The sequence below is a fragment of the Pleurodeles waltl genome, chromosome 2_2, assembly GCF_031143425.1.
Source record: "Pleurodeles waltl isolate 20211129_DDA chromosome 2_2, aPleWal1.hap1.20221129, whole genome shotgun sequence".
NCBI lineage: Eukaryota > Metazoa > Chordata > Amphibia > Caudata > Salamandridae > Pleurodeles > Pleurodeles waltl.
The window spans coordinates 25,376,835-25,403,600 of NC_090439.1; positions in this window are offsets into that span (position 1 = coordinate 25,376,835).

Below are 26,766 nucleotides of genomic sequence, written 5' to 3' on the forward strand. Positions count from 1 at the left end.
GCCCTGCACCTGGTATAACGTCTTGAGCAGGCTGGAGTGAGTGGCAAGGCTCTCAATCCTTTCCATTCCTTTCTTATTGACAGGGTGCATATCGTTAGTTGCAGTGGTTTTATAGCCAAGGCATTCAGGAGCGTATTTATAGCTCCACAGGAGCGTTACTTTTCGTGACGCTCCTGTGGCACTAAGCATTGCGCCGTATTTACAAGGTGGCGTTAAGCCACTTTTCGTGGCTTAATGTCACCTTGTGAATACGGCCCCCTTCACACGCAGCACTGCGCATAGAAGGGGCGTGCAATGGTGTTGCTGTGGGCTTGCCACGGCAACACCCATTGCATTTTTGACGCTGCCTCAGATTTCTGAAATGTTGTTAAAAAAATTACGCTAATGTGGCATTGGACTGGCACTAGGCCACCATATATCTTGGCCTTAGTTACATATATATTCCTCTTCTCTATTTAAACAAACTTAATGCATCTTTGGCATTTCACAAGACGGAAAACACAAGAAAATGCTGTACACATCCAGTTAAGTTCTATTACTTTGCGAAACATACATTGGGGGTATATTTACCAATATTTCACACAACGCATCAAGACAATTTGCTGAACTACATTGCATGAAAGGGAGATATCAGAAACGCACTAACTCTACTAAGATATGGTGCATTTCTTCTGTCTCCTAGCACCAACGAACTTGTGGCATCCTTGCACCAATGCAGGCACCCTTGTGCCATGGTGCACGGGTGCCTGCGTTATGAGCAGGATGGATTATTTTTGTGCAGGAAAGAACACCTTCCCACACAAAATCAATCCTTTGAGGCATTTTCCTCTCTTTATGAGTGCTGCAGAATGCAACACTCAAAGAAAGAAGACGTAACTAGGAGCAATAAATATATATCTCCCATTTACACCTCGGTCACGAGGGCACAGCATTTTGACGCAATTAACTGACTTTAGTAAATCTATGATTGTGTCTAAAATCATTGCTAAATGCATGGAAATGGCCACATTCTACCCATGAAAAGTCTCCCTTCGCAAGGTAACATAAAGCAGTGACATGAGCTGCCTTGCGTTACTTCAAATTTACTATGCCAAGCAGAGCCACAAAAGGTGGCTTTAAATGGCTTAGTAAATATCATTGAATGACTTATCGTGGCTTGCAATGACTTGCGTCACACAAAGGCAACACAAGCCTTTAGTAATATGCCTCTTAATGTTGAAATGTTTGTGTCATCTGGCAACAAGGATAGCAATTGCTACAGAGGCTCTCTTTAAAAAAAAATATGGGGCCAGATTTCTCAAGCCCTTGTGTTGCCCTGGGGCACCAGAGACCCAGCAAGCAAGATGGCTGCACTGCTGTGAGGCTCCAGTGGACTGGGGCATAGATCCTGCATAATCCTGCAGTGGGAGTCTGTTAATACTCCCTGCTCTGATATCCACAGCACCTGGACACGCCAAGAAGAAGATTGTAGGCACTGATCACCGCTTCCATTGATTATTTGAGGGGTGGGCTCCATCGCCGCCTACAGCACGCCAGGCCCAAGATGACAGCCAGAGCATAGCGCGGTCAGGGTGACTGCCTTCCCGCTCACAATGGGCAACGGCCTGTAACCTGCACTGGCCCGTACTGGCATTTGGTGAAGCCTCAATCATGAGAGCTGGCCCTTGAGGGAAACAGAAGCTGGCATGCAGAGGCAAGTTGGTGGAGGCTGAACCACCGGCTATCGGTCGAGGCCACTGAGGAATCTGGGGTGTGGCAGATGCACTGGGACACTGGGCTGTGGGCTGGCGCCACGGTGGTCGTGACCAGCGGATTTGATTAAGGTACTTGACGCACAGATGCTGCTTGTGCCTGGGTGCTCAGCTGGGTATGTGTCACGGCCGAGGCGCAAGTGTGGGCTGCTAGAGTCTCATTGGGGCTGGGTGGGAGGGCACTGTTCGCTGGGTGCCTGAGGCACAAGCAGACCTGCTGCAAGCACCTGAGCTTGCAACAGCATTATGTGACATGACGGGTGTAAGCTGCCTGCTGCATGGAGCGTTAGGAATGCCCTTGCCGAAGGGGCTATAGAACCTCCTGGTGAGGCGGCTGCGGGGATATTTCAAACACCTATGCTCACTCTACTTAACTTTTCTGGTCGATTGATGCACTAGGCACCATTGACACCGGTGTGACAGAACCCAGCACGTAGGAGGAATGCCACCTTTTAGCTCCAAAATACCTGCTGGCACAATTGAACCTGGCCCTACATGCGAAACACCGATTGAACATGCAACCTGTCTGCCAACTTTTGGACAACTGCTATTATCGTCAGACAAAATGGGTTAAATGGGCAATCGACAGACAAAACTCTAATCTGAAGCATGGCAGTCTGCCTGGGTGCAGGGAGGCAGTTCAGAGCCAGAGGCGCTGGAACAAAGTGCACCGGGAGAGCTCTCAGACCCTGGGGATATGAAGTCCCTCTTGATGTCTATGCAACATAGCTTGGCCTCCATTGACAATAAGTTGGACAGCATGTGCGCACAAATGGATGCTCTCACAAACAAACTGCAGAAACAGGTTGGACGCCTCATGGAAGCCGAGCATAGACTCTCAGCTGAAGATACAATGACTGCCAAAAGTGAGCAACGTTTGAACACAGAGAAAGTCCTGCGGATCATATCGACTAAGAAAGAAGATCTTAAGGCCAGGTCAAGAAGAAATAACTTACGCATACTGGGAGTACCTGAATCCACAGACACAGGCTGCATTGAGCTGTTAGTGAAGCGCTTCTTAACAATGCTGTATGGGTCAGACTCGTTCTCCAACATATTGGTAGTCGAAGGAGTCCACAGGTTACTGACTACTAGAACCCCACTGAGCGCTCCACCTCGTCCCATCATCACCAGACTCCTGAACTATCAGGACAGAGATGTAGCTTTGCGTTTAGCTCTTGAAAAGTGAAAACTGCAATTCAAGGGTAATATGAAATCCATATACCTGGATTTCACAGTTGCAGTGCAGGAGGCCTGCAATAAATTTACTAGCATCAAACAGAAACTGCGACAGGCCAACATACCATGCGCAATACTATATCTGGCATGGCTGTGAATTACCCATCAATGCAAACACCATGGCCCAGATTTGTGGTGGCCTAGCGCCATTCCATTGCCACATTAGCATAATTTGTTTGACGCTAGGTGGCGTTGGAAGGGCAAAAACGCTGCACCATATTTACTATGTACCGCAATTCTTGCATTTTGTAACTTTGTAACCCCTTGTGCCACATTATGCCTGCGCCAGGCGTAATGTACGCAAGGGGGCGTTCCGGCGCTCGGGGGCATAAAAATGGCACAAAGGAATCTGTGAGATTCCTTTGTGCCATTTTTATCTGCACTTTTAATGCCTGCTAAGTGCAGGTGTTACAAAAAGGCTCCCATTGTGTTCAATGGGCCTCTGGGTGCTTTGCAGGATAAGCATCAACATTTTTGATGCTAGTCCTGCAAAGCGCTGGACTAGCGCCAAAAATTATGATTCTAGTCCCCCTGACTACCGCCATGGTGCGCCGTATTTTACATATGGCACACACATGGTGGCGTAAAAGGGCACTAAGCGGTTCAAGAAAAGTGCTTTTCAAAAATTTGGGCCCAAATCTTCATTTCCCCATGGCAAGCTGGAGAATATCTGAAATGAAATGCCTTGCGGACATCGCAGGTGGATTGTAATTTGCTATGCTCCAGACCCTCTTCTCCCATGTCGAAACCAGAATGATCAGAATGCATTAGGTGTCCCCATCCTCAAGCAGTATCTATTTGTCACACCAAGCAAAGACTGACCTTGAACTATAGAGCTGGTTCAGGCCCAGTGAATGCACTGAAACTATAGCTGCACATACCTACAACACTACTTGATGTATTTCAGGATGCAAGCAGCACTTGCCACACTGATACAGAATGGAGACTATCTATGCAAAACATCCCAGAGATGAATACAAAACACCCCAGACACCCCAGGGTAGAGGAGGGGTTCCTGCACAGCTCTGTGGATGAACCCCCGTAGAATATACCCCTATGTTTTCTGACTATATTTGTTTTGTCAAAGTTAAATTTAATGCATGCCGGTCATGTTGACTGAAATGGCAGCCCTTGCAGTTCACTTATTTCCTTTACTTGTGTTTAACTTGAGAAGAAGAGGGCTGGGAAATTTCTGGCGGGTGTGGGCTGTCAGTGTGGGTGGGGGATAGGTTGGGGCTGACTTGTTTGACCTTCTGCACAAACTTCCTTGCAACAGACCTATTTCGCTGGCAAGACAGACTAGACCCATAACCCTGTATCGGACACCTCTGGCGGACTATGAAACCCCGGTATGAGTTATTATGAGCATGACCGACAGACAAACTAACTATTCCAGCCCAGGACTTAATTGTCTAACATGGAATGTCAGGAGCCTTGGCGACCCGCAGATGAGAAGATATATCATTGCATATATGGAAAGCCATAGTATCCATCTGGCACCATTACATTAGATGCATTTTCATGCTAAGACATGTGTCATGTGCCAAATGCTGGGCCTCATACTGCCAATTCGCTACATATTCCTTATATTCACGGGGCACAGCCATTTTGGTACACAAAGGCACACTGTATATACCCCAGGGACCCCAAAATGACCTGCAGGGATGATACACTATTGTTTGGGGCAAACTGGCCCAGTCCTCTATCACTTGTATTAAGTGCTACGGCCTCAACATGGATAATCCTTCCTTCTTTGATAGAATATGGGGTCAACTAGCAGATATCGGCTCCACACATACACTCCGGGGAGGAGACTTCAACTTAACCCTCGATGTTGCTCTAGGTAAGATGACTACCTTGTCTATCCCCCATTGTTCAGCGGCCCGACACCTTCGCAAAATAATGTCAGAACATGAACTTCTAGATGGTTGGCACTGGCTTTACCCTCAAAGAAAGGAAGGGACATTTTATACCGGGGCCCATGCAAGTTGGTCCAGACTGGACTATTAGTTCCTCTCCCTCGCTACTGTTCCATGATATGTGATGTCACTCATTTAGCATGTACCTACTCAGATCACTCCCCGTGCTACTATGGCTGAACCCACCAGCCCCCACTTCGCCCACTGATGGGTGGAGACTCTCCCTGACACTCCTGCTAGATGCCCTCTTTCGGGATGAACTTCAACAAGACATCACAGAAATCTTTGAAAAAAATCAAGGCACAGTGCCCAGGATGGTAAACAATATGGGAGGCTTTTAAGGTCATGATATGGGGCCTCAGCCTAGCTGAGAGTGGAGGAGTGCTCCAAGCCATACGAGGCACACTGCAAAAACTGGAGGGTCAAATCCATAATTTGGAGAAGGCCCTAGCAACATCTCATGACTCGGTGACCACCCAAAAACTGCTGGCGGCCCTGACTGAACATTAGGAGACTGTGGAACAGGAAGTGCTTTATCGCAGCAAGTATGCGCAAGCTCAGACGTACAGGGAAGAAGAACATCCAGGACACAATCCTGCCACCGTGATGCATGCACCCCAGTCCGCAAACACTATTCTTGAAATAACCGATGATAATGGCTCCTGCATGCAAGACACTAATGACATGGTCCAGGTGTTTGAGGCGTATTACACGCAGCTCTACACTTCAACTAGACAACAGGCAGTAGATACTGATGCTTATTTAGAGGATATTGCATTAGGAAGGCTGAGTGATGCACAGCAGGAGTTTCTGGAGGCCAATATTGAGGGAGATGAGATCAGGGAAGCTATAATGCAGCTGCAGTCCGGAAAAGCCCCAGAGCCAGAGGGCCTTCTGGCAGATTTAACAAAACATACGTAGGTACCATGGTGCCGATGTTGGGGGCAGCATATTTGGAGGCATAGCAAGAAGGGATCCTTCCACTCTCAATGACCGAATCATTTGTTATCACCTTACTTAAGCCCAATAAACCAGCTAAAAGCTGTGACTCATATAAGCCATTGTCCCTCATCAGCTGTGATGCAAAAATACTAGCAAATGTTTTGGCCAACCAACTCAGACTTTTAATGCCCTTTTGGGTTAGGCTGGATCAGTTGGAATTCATCCCCGGAAGAGCGGCTTCCCATAACTTGCAAATGCTTTATACATCATTGCAGAGTATAGACCCGGACCTCTCTTCTGTAGCCATTTTTTAATGGGTGTCACAAAGGCTTTTGATTCGTTGGAGTGGGAATAATTGATGGTCATGCTTTGACGGATGAGATTTCAGCCCACATTTATGTCCTGGATTGCGCTGTGACCCTATTGCACAGGTGCAAGTGAACAGTGGAAGATCGGCACCCTTCCACACCACTCGAGGAACGAGACAGGGGTGGCCTTTATCCCTCCTGCTATTTTTGTTCACAATTGAGCCCTTGGATGCCAAACTGCATCAACATCACTGACAATATGTGATTCGAACCCCCACCAGACATATCTGAATATCCCTTTATGCGGATTACATCACACTTTGGGGCATATTTATACTCTGTTTGCACCGAATATGCATCAAAAATTTTGACGCACATTCGGCGCAAACACTGCCCCATATTTAAACTTTGACGCCCGACCCCACGGATGTCAAAATTCCACCATGTTCGTCATTTTTTGGAAGCAGGAAACTGCCTTGCGCTAATGATATGCAAGGTAGGCGTTCCCTTCCAAAAAATGACTTTAAGGCCTGTGCGCTTTATTTAGACCCAAATTCATTTTGACGCACAGGAGGGGGTGGGCCTTAAAAAACGGCACACAGCCTGTTGTGCGCCGTTTTTTAACGCCTGGGTCAGGGCAGGCGTTAAGGGATCTGTGGGCTCGGAAGGAGTCCAGAGGTGCCCTCCCCTGCCCCCAGGGACACCCCCTGCCACCCTCGCCCACCCCTGGAGGACACCCATGGATGGGGGGACCCATCCCAGGGAAGTAAATGTAAGTTCAGGTACAAGTTTTTTATCGTTTTTTTTAAGTGGCATAAGGGGGCCTAATTTGGGCCCCCCTACATGCCACTATGCCCATGCCCAGGGGACCGAAGTCCCCTGGGCACGGCCATTGTGCAAGGGGGCATGACTCCTGTCTTTGCTAAGACAGGAGTCATGTCAATGGGGATTGTGCGTCAAACAAAATGGCGCAAGTCCGGTTTGAGGCCTGATTTTTGCCTCAGACCTGACTTGCACCAATTTTTGATGCCTAACCCTCATTTTCCCCTTCGCCGGTGCTGCCTGGTGTGAGTAATTTCTTTGGACTCAGACTAGTCCGCAGCGCCGGCTAACGTCATTCCATAAATAGGGCGCCCGCATGGTGCGTTGGAATGGCGTTAGCCGGCTGTAAAATGTTTGACGCATAACTGCGTTGGCGCAGTTGTGAGTCAAAAAGTATAAAAAAGGCCCATATTTACTTAGCCATCATACAGCTTCCGAAGCAGACACTACCTGATCTCTAGATGTGGTTTAGGTAAATATAGGCAACAAGCGCTGACCTGCTGAGCTCCCTTACCTATCTGAAACATTATCCACCCACTGAAACTAGAGCAATTGAGACGCTATAGATGCTGATTTATAATCGCAAGCAACTGCTTAGTATGTTTTGAGGTCTTTTAATTGCTCACACATTGGGGTGAGAATATAACAAAGTGATACCGAGGGTGGGGCCGGGAGGGCAGGGCAGATGGGTTTGGACCAGCCAGATTACGAAACATGTATACTGTCATGAGGAATCATGCAGGAAGAAGTAATTTTTGTTACCTACCTGTACTGCCTGAAATTGTGCGGAAATGTGATTCTTATGTTGCTGTATTATAAACTGTTCACATTAATTACCTTAATAAAAAAAGCCCTTGTGTTGGTCTTGCCTCATGCAAGGCAACACAAGCACGTAATTCAGATTTACCAAGCCACGCAGGCTCCTTCCTGAACCATTTTCAGGAACTTGTGTGGTGTAAGTGCTGCACTGTGTCAGCCTGCGTGACACAAGAGTTATTGTATGCAAGGTGGGTGTTCCCATGCAAACTTCAGCGCAACATTAATGCAGTGGGATTTACTAACACATCACTGATTGATGCATCATAATTCAGTATAACTCAGTCATGGAAATGCATCAGAATGATATGCGTGGCCAAAGCAGGGGCATGCACGGACACAAGGTCATCAGTATAAAAAGATTTCCGACTCAAAACTCTCTGGCAACCTTGTCAATGCCATCGAGGTAGTTATTTTGGAATTGGGAATTGGTGTGAGAAGACAACAGCAACAGTAAAGGTAGAAAGAGTAGTTACTCAGACAAATCTGATCTCAGGGAGGAGGTGGTAATCTAGTTATCCAGACTCATGAAGGAGAACATTCTGGAGTTGTTGGAGAAGATTTCATCAAGTCTTGATCCAACAACAGGAAGGACCAATGCCATCTCACCACACGTGAAACTGATGGCAGTACTACACTTGTTGGACTCAAGCTCTTTCCAGAAGACCTCTGCAATGTTGATTGGCCTATCAGTGGGCTTTTTCCACATTTCTACCATCTATGTCAGGTGCCATCATCCAGCTCACCCCACAGTGCCTGCAGTTTCACAAAACCAGCCTACAACAACACACCACCAAGCAAGGATTTTATGACATTGAGGGATTTCCTTATGTTTCGTGGTGCAATTAATGACACCTATGTGCAATTGGTGCCATCTGCAGCTACTGTACATATTTTCCACAAATAGAAACACAACTATTAATTCAATGTTCAGGCAACAATGACTTATAATGGAGTATTCACAAATTCCCTAGCCAAGTACCCTGGAATTGCCCATGATGCCTATATATTTAGGCACATCACCATAAATGACCCAAAATGGAAGATATGGAAATGGGCAACTGATTGGTAAGTCAAAATGCACTAATTATCCCTATGTGATTCAGAAATACATTTGACAGTATTCAAATATACCACTAATAAAGTGTTCCATTAACAGATACTGGGTGCAATGAAATCAACCAGATACCCCATTAGGTACCATTGGGGATCATGTGAACAAATCCCCCATGTAACAGGCCCAGCAACCAAAGTTGCAGTGCTATGTTACGTCAAAGGCAGAGAGGACACATCCACCATACCTGCAAAGACATGGAGCATTCTTAGTTCAGCCATGGTCTTGGGCACTGTGTGCAGTCTACCAACAACAAAGGCACCCTTGCACCACAGTGCAAGGGTGTCCGTGTTATGGCCTGCAAACTGTTTGTGCCAAGAAGTGATAAAATCATTATATCTGCACAACATACGTATAAAAACTCTTCTTCAATGGTACTCAAAATATCCAATAATATCTGAGGAAGAAGAGGATGAAGAATCTATTTCAGAAAGTGTGCACTCAATGGCAGGATACACCAGAAGAGCTGACTTGGTCTCAAATTACTTTCTTAATTCAACAAGTTGCACAAGATATTCTTGTCCTAAGTGTGCACATGTATTCAGTCGATAAACTTTTGTTTTTCACAAGAAATAAGACGTCGTGTTGTGTTTGTGTCAATTAAAACCAAGACAGGTGCTAAGTATGTACAATAACACTTACAGTTAACCAAATATCACTGAATGTAATAACTAGTAAAGAAGAAGTGTGTGGTGGGGTTCATTTAGAACATCAGACAGCTGAAGCTTGATGTGTAGTCTGGGGATGTATGATGATAGCTGAGCAGAGTCATCTACGATGCATCAACATAAATATATATAAACTTCATCAAACTACTAAAGCCATCACAGTATTATTGCTGATGTTGTCTTACAGAGTCATTATCCAGATAGGAATTCCATTATACTGGTCTAGACTCCATGATTCATACTGATTGTGAAGAACACTAACAAAGGAGAGGAGGTGACGTATGTTAGTGATTATGTGTAGTGCATGTGTGGAGTATCAATAAAACTTTTCAGCACACCTGCTGTGTTTCACAGAATGTAATAGGTATAACGAATCTACTTTCTCTTATTAACTAAAAATATATATACAGTATTAAGTATCAGGCATCGACTCACAGGTACATGTAATCATGTGATTATTACCTTAGTAACTCAGGTATGTAAATGCACGATTTCTCAAGTTACATAAATGTTAATATGCATGTTGCCACTTTGTGTGGCTATGTGTGTGTTGTGTACTCAGAATTAATGTGGGCGAATGCATGTTGCTTCAGTAGGCAACCATGTGTTGTGAAGGACCTCCTTCGAAGGATTATACATGTACCTATGCACACACCCATTTATGTTTGCGAAATTTTAAATTGACAGAGCATCAGCCGTAAAAGCTTTCACCACCCTAAAGCAGGTCTGCTGTGGCTGAGGAGCTGGTAGTATATGTAAGAAGAGTGTCAACAAAGGGGACTTACACAACACAGTATATCATTATTGTACGTTATGGCATCTCCAGTTAAGAGAAGATAACTGTGCTATGGGACCTAAATGTACTCAAGCAGTACAACATTTACTGCCAACTAAACATATTCCACAACATAGCAACTAATTGTATGTGTTACATCCTGTTATTTACTGCCCACACTATGTTTATCTTAATTACTGTACACTCTGATGCCTAGGTCTAGATTTCAAACTAAGTGATGCAATACAATGTTGCAATTCAACTTGCTGTGTTGCTTTGTGTCACAGTGAGAGTGCAGGAATGCACCATTTATGAAAAGATACGGGGCATTCCGGAACTCTCACTGCACTGCTGCCTTGAGTGCAGCATAGTGCCAAACCAGGCACCCTTCCGCCATGGTGCAATAGATCTTGTGTTACAGCCAGGATAGATTCTGTGCAGGAAGGGGTGTCTTCGTGCACATAAAAGAAGTACTTGAGGCATTTTCTTATTTTGATGTCTGATAGAGTGCAGCACACATACAGTGAGGAAGTAACAAGCATTAATCAACATAGTTGCCAATGTTATTCTTCACTTGGGGAGGGATCTGAATTGGACCCATTACCAGTTTTACTAGTGTAAGAAAATATGGACATGTGCCAAACAACATGGATGGATGTGTTGGAACACCCATGCTCCATCCATGTAACACCTTCTCTGCACAGAGTAAGGGGAGGCAGTGACTTGCACAGCCTTGTGTGAATCCCGATGAACCATGCTACACAGAGCAGGAGGCCCTTTGGGGCATACTAAATCTGATTTAAGGGCTTCAATTGCCTTGCCTCGCATTGTAACTAAATATAACAAAAGCCATCTGCTTGTGCTGCGTAACATAACATTACACATGTTTAGTTGTATAACAGGTGAAGCATGGATGTTACTATGCATGGTCAAAATTCTATTTACTGTATTTCTATCTTTACAGATAGTTGTAAATGTAGGACTTCGAAAAATGCTACAACTTCACAAGGGCTGTGTAACGTGCATAGAAATGTTATGCTCTAAGCTTTATGTACTTTTTCCATATATGCTGTGTAAGGCAACACATACAGAAAAAGGAAACTCACTCCATGGAATTGATGTTGGGTTGGAAAGTGTCCCAAACTGCTAACCATCAAACCTGCCTCTAGCACTATAGTGCAAAGTTTCCTGTGGTGGCACTAGACAAAACAATGCAACACCGCTAAGTCGCAGTGCGATGTAGGATTGCTTTGTGACCGTGACTGCGGTCACAAAACAATTGCAGTTAGCACCAATTTCAAACTGGTGCTAACCCATTCACAAACTGGAAGGGGTCCTCATGGGACTCCTTCCCCTTTGTGAATGATAGCGAAAATATTTTTTCAGTGCAGGCAGTGGTCCCAGGGATATTGGATATAATATGTGAGTTTGGAATGTCTGGTAAGGGGATTGTGAGAAACTGTGTTGTTGGTTTACTGGGGTGTGAGCCCTGGTCAAGCAACAATCACAATTCCTTGCAGTGTGAACCACAAAAAGTCACACATTTAATACATGCTTAACTATGTGTAGTTTGTCACAAAAAGCAGTCAGGCTAAACTTAGAGGCAATGTGTTAAGTATTTATGCAGTACACAAACAGCAACACAGTGAAAACACACCACAATAAAAATTCCAAATCAATGTAGAACAATAGACAACATTTTAATTAATTATTTGACACCAAAGTCACCCAAATACAATTAGTAGGGGGGGGTTCAAGACTCACTCAGGCTGGGTCCATGTGCGGGTTCAGGATGGTGGGAGCCTGTTATGTTCCTGTGGCTCTAGACAGAAGGCCAGCAAAAATAGCCCTTGGAGTCACTTCTGGAAGTCCTGGGTGCAGGTGAAGATGCAGGACTTCACAGCTGGGCTGGCCTCTGAAGGGTCAAGGCAGACTCCAGGCAGAAAAACACTCCTTCCAGGTACAGCAGCAGTCTGGCAGTGTGCCCAGCAGGACACCGCAGCAGGCAGTCCTCTGAGAGTACTTCCACAGGTCCAGTATTAAACTGAAGAGTGAGTTTGACAACCCTATTTTTATACCCCTGTGCCCTGTTCCTAGAAGTTCGGAGATGTTTCCAGAAGGGTTCTTTAAAGTTCCAGGTTTTTCCTGCATCTCCTGGCTGCTAGCTGGCTATTCTGACATTACGGGGTCTTTAAGCCTATTGTGTGGTGGCAGATCCCAGCCTAATTAGGTGCAAGTGGAGCTGTGCTTAGCTCTGCACCCCTATCAAGTCAGTTAATGGATATTCAGCCTCTGCTAGTCCCACTGTTGTGTGACTGTCTGGGGTGAATTCACAAAGTCTCACCTGTCAGCTACATCCAGTCATGTGACCTAACGCAGTCTACACATACAGAGGGCTAAGGGCAGGAAAATGCCAACTTTCTAGAAGTGGCATTTTCAAACTTGCAATAATAAATTCAACTTCACCATTAAATAGGGTTTATCATTACAAATTCATAGATACCATCTATGGTTTGAGAATTGCAGGTTTTTAAATATAAGGAATCCCCACAGTTATCCTGTGAGAGGGGGAGGCCTCACATTAATGAAAAACGAATTTGTGAGTTTTTAACTACTAGGACATGTAAACAAAAAAGTACATGCCCTACCTTTTAATTACACAGCAGCATGCCTTATGAGCTACCTAGGGCCTACCTTAGGGGTGGTGTATATTTCATATACGGAGGGTTTGAAGCCCAGCTGACATGGCAATGGGACACTGCCTTCAGGCTGCAATAGCAGGCCTGGGTCAAGTTTTAAGGTGCTACTTAAGTGGGTAGCACAGTAAGTGCTACAGGCCCACTGGTAGCATTTAAAAGCTCTGGGTATACGGTATATCCCTCTATAAGGGACTTCTATGTAAATTAAATATGCCAATATGGTGCATGCCAATCACACTATGTTTAAGTTACAGAGCCCAAGCACATTATCACTAGTTAGCAGTGGTAAAGTGCACAGAATCCTTGGGCCAACAGGCAAAAATCCAGCAAAAACTAGGAGGAGGAAGGCAAAACGTTTTGGGGTAACCATGTAGAGAGGGCCATTTCCAACAGGGAGGGAAGGGAATTTGGATGAGGGGGGAGGGAGGGGCCTTACATAGCTCATTGTTCACTACCTCCCTCGAATGCTTTGGGCTGGACGGAGAGTCAGTCATCGGTATTTATCCAAGGAGCACTATATCCGCTGTGAGGGTATGAGGAAATACTGGCTCCCATTCTCAAGGATAGACTGCACCTTCCACCAACTTCGACATCGATGGACGGATGTGGTCCCACATGAGGCTGACTTGCTGGAACTACTAGGGCTGGAGAGAGCTAGCCCTGTTGGCTTGTATGAACTTTCTGCATCATCACCTTATGAAGTATATACAAGAATAATATTTCTTCAGATTGCGATGTGAATATGCGCCTGTGTGACAGGGATAACTGCTTTGGTGCAAGAAGAGAAATCTTCCTGCAAAAAAAAAAATACCTTATGTCATGTTCCTCTTTCTATGTGTGCTACTGAATGCAGCACACATAGAAATTGGTTTTAAGGAGTAGAAAAAAAGATTGCTCCTCTTACTTATGACATCCTCTGAGAGGGGTAGAAATGTAATGCAGTCTCAGGTTTACAAATCTTAGTATATCTGAGATTGTGTGAAATCCATGAGTTGGTGGATAGGAAACGACCATGCTCCACCCATGGAGGGCCTCCCAGAACAAAATGTAATGCAATGAATCTCAAGCCACTGCCTTGTGTTCCATCTATTAACAAAGGAATGCAAGGCAGTGCCAATGGGCCCTTGTATGGCTCTGTAAATATGGTTTCACGTTTTGCATTATTGCTGCACCAAAAAGTAGTATAACCATGATAAACATGACACAATAAGTCAGTAAATCTGGACCCAAATGTATTTTGAAAGTTAAATGTGGATGTTCTATATTGCACCATTAACAAGCAAGGATAATTTTAGCTCCTCAGTGATTTACCTAGGCATAGTGGTATGGTGGTAATACTAAACCATGTAAGGGCAAAGGTCATTGTAAAGTCATTGTAAAGTGCACTAAAAAATCCTATATGAGTTTGCCACTGGTTGTGTACAATGGAGTGTGTGTAATAATATTACTAAAATGCTACTTCTTTTAAAAACGAATACATCAGTAAATATGTGAAATTATATCAACCTCTCCATTGATAGAATATTTGCTGATGTGTGTATCCCATCTGAATTTATGAAAAGATGTAATTACTACTATCACAAAAGCTTTCTATATAGCGAGTGACAATACATAGGCCCTCATTATGACATTGGCGGTAAATCCCTCTTACCGCCACGCTGACCGCCGCCAACATACCGCAGCCGCAGCGGATACCCATTCACCATATTATGACACACACACACAAATTTGTCACTATTCAGCCACATACACAAGTCTGTCACACCAAAGGTCAGTGATAAACTGGCAGTATCAAAACCCACACCGTTATGCCAACAGAACAATATCCATCACATTATGACCCACGAATCACCATGGCGGACATTCAATGGTGGTAAACCATTGGCGGGACATGCTGCTGCACTCAAAATACACACACTCAAACAAAACAGCATCACATTGGTCAATTTAAATAATACACACCTGACACCAATACACACACCATACCCACACACCCACACCACTATAAAACACACACCCACATTACCCACAGCCCTTTACGAATACAAACCATTGCCAACCGACTGACATCACGACTACAGACAAGACCAGACCCACACACCACCATCACCTATATACCACCCTCGCACCCCGCATCACACACCCCAACCCATCACATAACACACCCTCACCTACGCCACTCACACAACACCCATGGCACCACAACGACACCACAGATTCTCTGGGGAGGAGCTAAGGGTCATGGTGGAGGAAATCATCCGGGTAGAGCCACAGCTATTTGGAGCACAGGTGCAGCAAATAACCATTGCTAGGAAGATGGGGCTATGGCGGAGGATCGTGGACAGGGTCAACACCGTGGGACAGCACCCAAGAACCAGGGATGACATCAGAAAGAGGTGGAACGGCCTACGGGGGAAGGTACGTTCCATTGCAGCAAGACACCAACTCGCTATACAGAGGACTGGCGGTGGACCCCCACCTCCTCCCCCGTAACTAACAACATGGGAGAAGCAAGTCTTGGCAATCATGCATCCTGATGGCCTGGCAGGAGAAGCAGGAGGACTGTACTCTGGTAAGACAACTCTATTTCTATCAACCCCCCCAACCTGCATGCCATCACATACCCCCACCCTCACCCCCATCACATCACCACGTCCCACACCCCCCACTATCACATCTCACTCATCCCAATGCCAAGCCCTGCATGCCATACCAATGCATGGACGCCACTCACAGACCTGCATGGACACCTATCACTAAAGCATGCACACTAGAGAGAATCAGCTAGCCCGCCACATAACAACTCACACAAGTGAAAGCTGCCAGGACAAAGACAACCAAACAGGGCAAGCCACCCATGCACCATATGTCACACACAGAAACAATAACACTGCATTTACATTCCCACAGGTATCCCAGCCAAAGTCAGTGGAGAAGAGGTTCCGACAACTTCCAGTCCCCCCCACAGAAGAGGCCCACAGTGATGACAGCAACTCTTGTCGCCTGGATATGGATGACCAACTTGGCCCATCAGGGACCTCTGGACAGTCAGTTACCCAGCCACAGTCACACACCACCACAGAGCCTCACCCCTCAGGAAACACCACCACAGAACCCACCCAGTGTACCCATACCTCTGCCCCCAGGACACGTCAATCAGCAGTGGGTCCACCACTACAGAGACCCCAGGGCACACCTCGCCCCAAGACAATCAGGGACCTGGGGTCAGTGACAGTGGGCACACGGTTCAGGGACAGAGGCATAGGACAACTGGGAGGAGTGCTGTGCATCAGGGGGAGGACAGGCCCAGGGAACCGACTCTCCAGGAGGCACTCACCGAGATCCTGGGAGTATACCAACATTCCAAGGGTAGGCCAGATCCTAGACAACGTGCAGGAGAACAGGCAGCTGAAGGATGGACAGTGCCAGGGGATCAGGGAGGACTTGCAGGCCATCAACACCACCCTGATCTCCATAGCACGTGTGCTGGCAGACATGGCCAACATTATGAGGGAGGCAGTCCTACAACAGCGGGCCCCTGCCACTAGCCAGGCTACTGAACTGCCCTCCACTTCCACTGCTGCTAGTGGACAGGAGGCACCGCCACAGGACCAGCAGGCCACCAGCACCCCTCCCCCTGCAGAAGGAGAACCACCGCACAAACTTCCCCTGCAATCCAGGCAGAAGCCAGGGACTCTTGCCAAGACCCTGCCAGGAAATAAGACTCTCCTGTTTGTCACCCTTGTGTCCCACTCTGTCACTGTGTCCACCTTGAACTGCCATTGCTCTCCATCCTAAGTCCCCTTGGACAATGCACCTGTGCTACAAATAGACTGGAACAATACCCTGGACTTTCCTCCATCATCACCCCAGCCCATTGCACTACCCCCTATTCCTCATAGCACTGCAATAAACACACTTTGAAAAAATACAAGTATGGAGTATGTCAAATGATTTAAGTATGTATTCGTTTAACAAGGCTCAAACTTCATAAATAAACTGTACAGTAATGTGCACATTGAATAGACCTTTAGTTGGCTGCAGTGAACACACCAGGAGCGATAGTGGGGCACCAACATCTGCAAAAAGAGTATTATAAAGGGTACAGTGAGTGGGCATAGAAGTGGGAAATCACAGCCTGCCATTGACAATGTGAAACAAACAAATTACATTGAAATGTGAAGTTACACTGTCTTATCTGTGTGTCAATGGAAGTATTGTCGAATCACTGCAGTTCTCTTGTCCTCATCCTCATCCTCTAGCTCCTCATCCTTACTGTCCACAGGGTCCAATGCTGCCACACGGCCATTTCCAGCCTCCTCCTCCTCCTGCAGAAAAGGCACATGGCATCCCAAGGCAAGGTTATGCAACATGAAGCATGCCACGATTATCTGGCAGTCCTTCTTGGATGAGTAGCACAGGGATCCACCTGTTAGATTGAGGAATCGAAACCTGGCCTTCAGGAGGCCAAAAGTATGTTCTACAATCTTTCTTGTACACACATGTGCCTCATTGTAAGGTTCCTCTGCCCCTGTCCTGGGATTCCTCACATGGGTCAGTAGCCATGATAGGTTGGGGTAACCTGCGTCACCTGCAAATATTGAGGGACAACATTTAGCCACACACTATCCCATATGGCCCACACCATACTCACACACCAACATCCACTGGGTGGGAACCAGGCTCACCTATTGGTCACACCCTGTGCCTCTGCAGCCAGGCCATCACATTTGGGATGCTGCTATTCCTCAGGATAAAGGCTTCATGCACAGACCTAGGATACTTAGCATTGACGTGGGAGATGTACTGGTCCGCCAGCCACACCATCTGGACATTCATTGAGTGAAAACTCTTTCGATTTCTGAACACCTGCTTGTTTTGCTGTGGGGGAACAAATACAATATGTGTTCCATCAATTGCCCCAATGGTGTTGGGGATATGTCCCATTGCACGGAAGTCAGCCTTCACTGTGGCCAAATCCTCCACCTGGGGGAAAACAATGTAGCTCCACATGTGCTTAATCAGGGTATCCAGCACTCTTGTGAGCACTATTGAGAACATTGGCTGTGACATTCCTGCTGCCAAGCCCACTGTCACTTGGAAAGAGTCAGTTGCCAAGAAATGGAGCACAGATAGGACTTGCGCGAGAGGGGGATCCCAGTGGGGTGACAGATAGCAGATATCAGGTCAGGCTCCAATTGAGCACAGAGCTCTGTGATTGTGGCCCTGTCAAGTCTATAGGTGAGGATAATGTGCCTGTCATCCATTCTTGCCAAGTCCACCAGGGGTCTGTACATGGGTGTACGTACCCATCTCCTATTCATCCGCAGCAGTAGCAATCTATGGGGCAAAAGAGTAAGGAGCCAGTCACAAACTGTACATTGCAGCCACAACAGTACAATGCATGAAGTTAATTTGAAATGTATAATTGGCATCTGTCCTGTATGTACAATTGTAATCTGTGACGCAGTTATAATACAGGGCCTGCCCCCCCCCTGAAATGGTGTTCCTCTGTCCTGTGTGGAGGGACAGGTGAAAGTGAGGCAATTCAGCTGACGTTGTGTGCCATTGCGGGAGGCGGTCGGGAACCGCTGTACAACACCTCATTGGATAATATTGGGCCCTATGGGGTACAGTGACCAATGGTGATGTATGCCGGTGGTGACGGTATGCACCACCGCGGATGTCACCATCATTTTCTATTTGTTCACACACGTGCTACCTGACCTTCAACAGGAGAGGACCTACACTGCATGTGCTGCTGTGACCTGTGTCTGGAACCTACCATGGCGTGTGTGACTGGGGAAAGGGCCCATGCCTTCACCTCAGGGGAGTTGGAGAGACTGGTGGATGGGGTCCTAGCCCAGTACAGACTGCTGTATGGGCCTCCAGACCAACAGGTGAGTACACTGTGAGCACGATGCATGGGGCATGAATGCATCGAGTGGTGTGTGTGAAGGCCTCGTGTAGTGGGGGGTTGGTGGATGTCCCCTGGGCGGCGTGCTGCCTGTGTGCTTTGCCAGGTCTGTGCAAATGGGGATTGGAAGGGGTATGATCGGCCATGAGTGTAACAGGCAGGACGGTCTGACTAATACCTTTCCATTTGTGTATTCCCTCTGCAGGTCAGCGTCCATCAAAAAAAGGGTATTTGGCGTGCTATCGCCAAGGACGTGCGGACCCTGGGGGTCCATGGCAGGTGGAGCACCCACTGTCGAAAACAGTGGGAGGACCTGACACGCTGGGCACAGAAGACAACAGAGGCCCAGCTGGGGATGGCCTCTCTACGAGGAATGGGTGCCCTTCGAACCCAGACCCCCCTGATGGCCCGCATACAGGCGGTGGCCTATCTGGATGGGCGCTTGAGGGCATCACTGCAGCCACAAGGTGGTGAGTACAGTGCCCATCATTACTACTCACGCCTGGTGGGGTGGTGCCCGGGGGGCGATGTGTGTCTGTGGGTGCCCCTAGGCCAGGCATGACATTGCAGAGTAGGTCCCATGCTGGCCAGGGTTCTGATGTGATAGTCCTCTTACCTAGCTTGTTGGCATCCACTATTAGGCAGGGCTGTGTGGGTCCCTGGGATGCTGCAGTTGGCTGTATGTGTCCCTCCCCATGCCCTGGTAACTAGCATTGTTACTGGTAGTGTATTGCATAGTGCGTAGGCCTGTTCCCTGTGTGTGAGGGTGCTGTGTACACCAACTGTAGTGTTGGTGCAGCCATTGACCAAGTGTATCCTTTGTCCCCCCCCCTTTTTGTTTGGTCACCCTGTCCTTATATGCATTACCATCATCTGGCGGAGGAGCAGAGGCACCGGCGACGGCGGGAGCTGCATCCCACAGGACACAGGAGGCAGAGTCCACCGACGCTGAGGGCCCCAGTAGGATAAAGGTTGAGGGGAGCACCACTGCAGAGACTAGAGGGGACAGTTCGGACACAGTAACCTCCTCCGATGGAAGGTCCCTGGTGGTGGCAAACCTCTGTGCCCACCCCAGCTACAGGTCCATCTGCCACCCCTGTACCAGCACTACTTTCCAAGCAGCCCCTCATCGAGTTGCCCGTGCTCGCTCACCCAGGAGGGTGGACATCTCCTTTGCACCAGGCACCTCAGGCCCTGCCCCAGTTAGTCCTGCTACTCTGAGTGAGGAGGCTATTGACCTCCTGAGATCCATCTCTGTTGTGCAGTCAACCATTGTGAATGCCATCCAGGGGCTGGCAGCTCAAATGCAACAGATTAATGCATTTCTGGAGTGCATTCACACTGGCTTGGCAGCCCAATAGAGATCAAATCAGGCTTTGGCCTCATCTCTAATGGCAGCCAGTGTCCCTGTTTCCACCCTCCCCCCTCCAACTTCCTCTACCCAATCTCATTCCCCTCAACCACAACCTATCCCAAGCACACAGGCAGACGAGCATGCACACAAGTCAACACATAAGATTGGCACAGGCAAACACAAGCACCACACATCATCCCTCAGGCACTCACACAAACACCATCCAAATGCAGACATACCAACATACACTGCCTCCACTGTGTCCCCATCTTCCTCCTCCTCCACCTCCCTCCCAGTTGCGCCTACACTCACACCTGCCTGCACTACATCCACATCCACAACAACATCACCAGAACACCTCACAGAACACACACCTCACTGGTAGACACCCCCATAACAGCCATGCACATGTCCCCTGTGTCCTCTCCCACTGTGTCTGTCCCCCTCTCAAGGTACACAAACGCAGGCACCCAGACACCCAACAGGCATCCACCTCACAAAGGCATCCAGCACATGCACCTGCACACAAACACAGCAGAAAGACACCTCCACAATCACTCCCTCTTCCTCCACTCCTATACCTTCTCCCGCTCCCTCCTCCAATGTCCCTAAGCAACTTTTCCTCTCCACCATTGACCTCTTCCCTACCCCTACCCCTGTCCTTCACATCTGGCCAGGGTGGCTAAAGCCCAGGCAAGCACCTCAGCCACCTAGTCCACGCTCCCAGTAGTGTCCACACCCACTCATGGTGGGAAAGGATCCAGGGCACCAAGCTGCCTTACAGAAAGGGTGTCTGCCCCAAGTGCTGCCAGGAAGGGCAAGAGGCCATCCCCAGCTGCTGCCAGGAAGGGCAAGGAGCCATCCCCAGCTGCTGCCAGGAAGGGCATGGGGCCTGGTGCTGGGACTCAGTCAGAGCCCCCAGCACCAACCATGGTTGTGCAGCCATCCGAGGCTCCAGGGGATGGGCATGAGCTTCCCCCCACAACCAACACCAGCAGCAGCACCACCACCATCACCAGAAGTGGGCAGCCATCTGAGGCTGCAGGGGATGGGCTTGAGCCTCCGCCCACCACTACCAGCAGCAGCACCACCACCACCAACAGTGGGCAGTCATCCGAGGCTGCAGGGGATGGGCTGGAGCTTCCTCCCACAACCACCACCAGCAGCAGCACCACCACCACCAGCAGTGGGCAGCCGTCCGAGGTTGTAGGGGATGGGCTGGAGCCTCCCCCCACCACTACCAGCAGCAGCAGCACCACCACCAGCAGTGGGTAGCCGTTCGATGCTGCAGGGGATGGGCTGGAGCTTCCCCTCACAACCACCGCCAGCAGAAGCAACACCACTGCCACCACTAAGCAGCCGTCACCGCCAGCAGACATTCTGTAGACCTGCCTCCATGGGCTGTTGTGCAGCCTGCCCTCTGCAAATCCTGTGGGAATGACACCCACTTGATAGACTGTGACCTTGCCCTCCCCAAGGTCTGCATCACAGGGCACAAGGCCCCCTCTAGAACCAGTGGGTATGGCACCCACTCACCCCATCTTCCCCAGGATGAAGATCACAGGGCACGATCCCCCCTCAAGACCCAGTGGGGAAGCCACCCACTCACCCTTCCAGAGCATGTGGGCAAGTCACCCACTTGAGAGACTGTGGCCTTGCACTCCCCAGGACCAAGCACAGGGCATGTTGCCCCCTCCAGAGCATGTGGGCAAGTCACCCATGTGAGAGACTGTGGCCTTGCACTCCCCAGGACAGAGCAATGGGCATGTTGCCCCCTCCAGGACCAGTGTTGTTGTTCCATCTGTTGGCTGAGGTGCCCCCCGTTCCCCATCCCCCTAAGGTGCCTGCCTATTTTCCAACTGATGCTCCTGCAGTGTTCTCTCCGTGTTGGTGCAGGAGACAAGTGGGGCCTTAGACTTTGTCATGTGGCCCTGTGGCCCATGCACATTGAGGACTGGGCAGTGTCCCTTTAATTGTACATATGTATATACATTTAGATTGGATGCATGTATTTCTACTGTATTTATGTTATTACACTAACTTTCATCTATTCCTGTAGTCCTTGGATTATTCCTGAGGGGTACGGGGTAAATGTGTTTTCTTACTGCATATGATTGTGTATATGGTGTTGAGGGTGGGGGGGTGTGTTGTGCGTGTGTCATTCTCTTTTTCCTCCCCCCCCCCTTGTGCTTGGCGGCTGTACTCACCGTGGTCGTCTTCGCCGTCATTGGTGTTCGTGGTAGAGCAGGATGTTAAAATCATCTGAAATATTTGCAGCTCGGGCTCCATGGCAGCGTGGTTGTTGCCTGTGTCTCTAATGGTGAGTCCTTTCCCTTCTGTGCAGTGTTTCTGCCAGGCTTTTGATGTCGTTGGTACTGCCCTGGAAATGGTGACAGATTGGGCTGTCATAATACGGTGGACGGAACATTGGTTTCTGCCTGGCTGTAGGCGGCTTCCGCTGTGCTGGCTGTTGTTTTTGCCCTGCCGGTCCGTGTGGTAAAGTGGCTTTCTATCTGAGCTATTTGCATCATGGTCATAATTTGGCGGTAATTACCACCGGCCTGTTGGCGGTATTACTGCCACTTTACCACTGACCGCCAGGGTTCTAATGAGGGCCATAGTCTGCATCTCAATCTGTAAACAGTTATAAATATATAAATATATGTGCAGAACATACTGATAGCCAGTACATATACACACACTGTTCCTTAGCCTGTTAGCTTCCTTAGTCAGTGGTCCCTGGGTCTAGATGTGTAAGAATACATCACATACTGTCTGTGAGGTAAATATATCACATTGCAATTGCATGTAGCTGGAAATTCGTAGCAAGTGCAAAGCGTGTAAAATAGCTCAACTTCAGTAATAAGATTACCATCTCTTCCTTCGTAACATATCAATGGGGCATAATGTGTTTTGGGGCTACATAAAACAGTTCTCTCCTAATATTACTTCTAGGTGGCCATCAACCATACAATGAGGTCAAAACTGCATATTTCTCCAATGCTAATGCTGAGGGTAAGTCTTGGTAATCCAGTAACTTCTGTAATTTACCACATGAGTATGTGGCAGGTACCTAATCAATAATAGGAACATGCTAGGAATGTAGGGCCAGATGTATCAGAGACCCGTTTTGCATTTCTGGGGAAATGGGATGTAAGAAAATAGTGAATCCCTAATAGCGATTTCTTAACATTTGCAATCGCTATTAGGGAATCGCTTTTAGGGACTGGGACTCCATTCGTCCCTATGGATCTGAAGGCCCATAGGTGCAAATTGTTTTGCATTTTCCAATTTGCGAATTCCTGTTAGGAATTTGCAATTTAGAAAATGCAAATTCAAGGGTGCTGGGGGCCTAAGGCTCCCTTTGATGCACTCCCCCAAAGAAAATGTGCACATGCACAGCGCACAAATGCCCTAGGGGCACAGGTGCGCTACATGACACTTTAAAAATGCATTATTTATGCATTTTTTAAAAGTGCACATGGTCACCATCAAATTTGAATTTCTGGTAATTGCATTTCCTAAATGCCCAGTTCGCATTTAGGAAATGCATGATACATGTGCATAGCTAATCAATATTTTAGCGAGTCTTCAAATTGCACTGCGAAGGCCTTTCATAAAACCTGAAAAGCTATTTTGCATTTGCAAACAGTGGAATTTTGCGATTCGCACCGTTTGCGAATGCAAAATAGTTTGATATATCTGGCAGGTAGCTAGCAAAAATATAATACAACTACATGTTTTCAAAGCAAGACCATAACTTAGTTTTCTATCTATGGTGTGACTACACATCCTCACAAGTCCCTGACAACATGCAATAGGTGGACAGGATGTTTTATGTGTGAATGATGGCCATGGGAGTGTCTAAACACAACCCAATCAGTCCCTCACCATCACTCAAAAGGTAAAGTGTAAGGCCTTTACTAGCATCTTCCAGAACAGTTGTTTTCTTCACTCCAGCATTGTGCATAACCTCCTGGAAGGACTCGTGTTTGTCTTCTATATTCCAGAATACAGTGTCACATGCATCATGTAATGAGAATACTCACTCTCCTTGAGTCACACTTACTAACCTTTTACGTAACACAGTGCAACAAGATAACTTTCTTCAGTGTGTTGTGGGAAAGGGAGAGGGCACATACTCCTAGTAGCTATTAAAATATAGTGCACTACTGCTTTTTCAATAGCACTGGAGCACATACCTCGTAGCTATTAGAATATGGCGCACTACTGCTTTTTCAATAGCACTGGAGCACTGCATGCAGGCTAGCGCCAGTGCAGGAACCCTTGAACCATGGTGCAAGTGTGCCTGTGTGACAGGGTTTAATGCTTTTGTGCAGGAAGAGAAACCTTCCTGCAAAAACAAAATCCCTTGTGGCATGTTCTTCTTTCTATGTGCTACTGAATGCAGTACACTTAGATTTTGGTTATAAGTAGAATCAGTTGATGTATCGGTTGATGTACAGGAAACAACCATGTTCCACCCAAGGAGTGTCTCCAAGAACAAAATGTAATGCAATGCATCACAAGCCACTGCCTTGTGTTATATCTATTAAGACAGGAATGTAAGGCAGCGCCAATGGGACCTTGTGCCAGGGGTGGCACCTCCATGAGAGTGGAGGAGTGTCGCCTCACTAAAATAATGCCCCAGAGCTGAGAAATAAAATGGTAATAAACTTTCTTTGTTACAATTTTATTTTTCAGTACCCTGTCTTGAACGGAGTGTCAGGACAGGGCAGGGCAACTTCCGCTCTGCTGCTGAGTGACTTCAGCAGGGAACTGTGCACTTGTTTAAAGTGTGCTTGTCCCTTTGGCCGGCCATCTTATGATGGCCAGCCAGACGTGCACTTTAAACATCTCTAACCCAGCTGTCTTATACTGCTGCGTTAGAGAAGGCACAGGCCTCCAATGCTCTGGTGAGTGCTGAGAGAGGCCGCTTCCACCAGTCCTGACGCTGGTTTCGTGCTGGTTACCAGCATGAAACCAGTGTCAGAATTTGGTAGCGCTGTTTCCTGGTCTGTGTGGCGGAGCCACGAAGAGGAGGACGCAGTAACAGAGAGGGAGATCCATTGTGTCAGGTAAGTGCCTTTTTTATTTTTTATTTATTATTATTGTATTCCCCCTCCCCCTACCCTCTCTGACGTAAATTCAAACCAGCCACCACTGCCTTCTACGTCTCCGTAAATATGGATTCACTTTTTGCATTATTGCTGCAGCAAAAGTACTATAAGCATGACACAATACATCAGTAAATATGGGCCCAAATTTATTTTGAAAGTTAAATGTTGATGTTCTATATAGTACCTTTTATCTCACCCAACCAAACACTCATTATTTGGATCAGGATTTCCCTTATGGATGGTTGAAAGTGAAATTAAAGGTTTATAGAACAACAAATGTAAACATTTTCATGCGACTCATAACACAAGCAGAGTGATATAAAGCCAAGTTACACTGCTAGTAGATGAATTAAAAAGGTGGGTTCTTGGGGCCTGAGTACTTTTATATTGCCTATTATGGTTATGTAAATTAACACAGTAAAGGCATGACCCCCATCCCTCAAAAACTGTGTATATAAAATCCTGAAAGTACATGGACATTTACATTACAGTACTTAGAGACAATCTCAGATGCTAATTAAATATTGAAAATATCAAAAATTGGTTAATCATAACATTCCTTTTACAATTTCAGTATCTTATAAACTGATAGTAGAAGTCTTTGTATGACATACTACGGCCCGTATTTATACTTTTTTTAGCGCCGCATTTGCGTCGTTTTTTGACGCAAAAACGGCGCAAACTTGCAAAATACCATTGTATTTTGTAGGTTTGCGCCGTTAGCCGTCAAAAAGCGGCGCAAATGCGGCGCTAAAAAAAGTATAAATACGGGCCTATGTATATGGTGTTCCTTCTTAATGTTTGCCTAGTAGAATGTATGTTTACTACTGTGTACTGTCATCAGATAGCCACCCATTCCAGTTATGGTCTCATTATACATTACAATTTCAGGCAACTATATGTCAACTGTATGCACTCTCCAATGAGATTTACTAACACTGCTACACTCTGCCTGTATCACTACTGCTGGTGTTCATATGTCTTTATCTTGAAATGAAGCCAAATTCATCTGTATGTCTGAGGCTCAAAACAACATCCTGTATTGTACTATTCTCATATAAGTGCACAATTCCTTTTAATGGTAAGATGTTCGTTTGATATGTATGCGAAATGTCCTAGTGATGCTGCACTGAACACTGGAAAACCCATACACAGGCACTTAAGGTTTATGGTGTAAGTATGGCAGAATTATAAGCTGCATTGTGTATGAGAATGAAAGAATGCATCCTTGACCTTTGCTGAAAGGATGGACAATACACCTGGGTGTTATAGACAAAGATGATAATGTAAGACTTTTACTAATTATGTCACAGATGTGAATG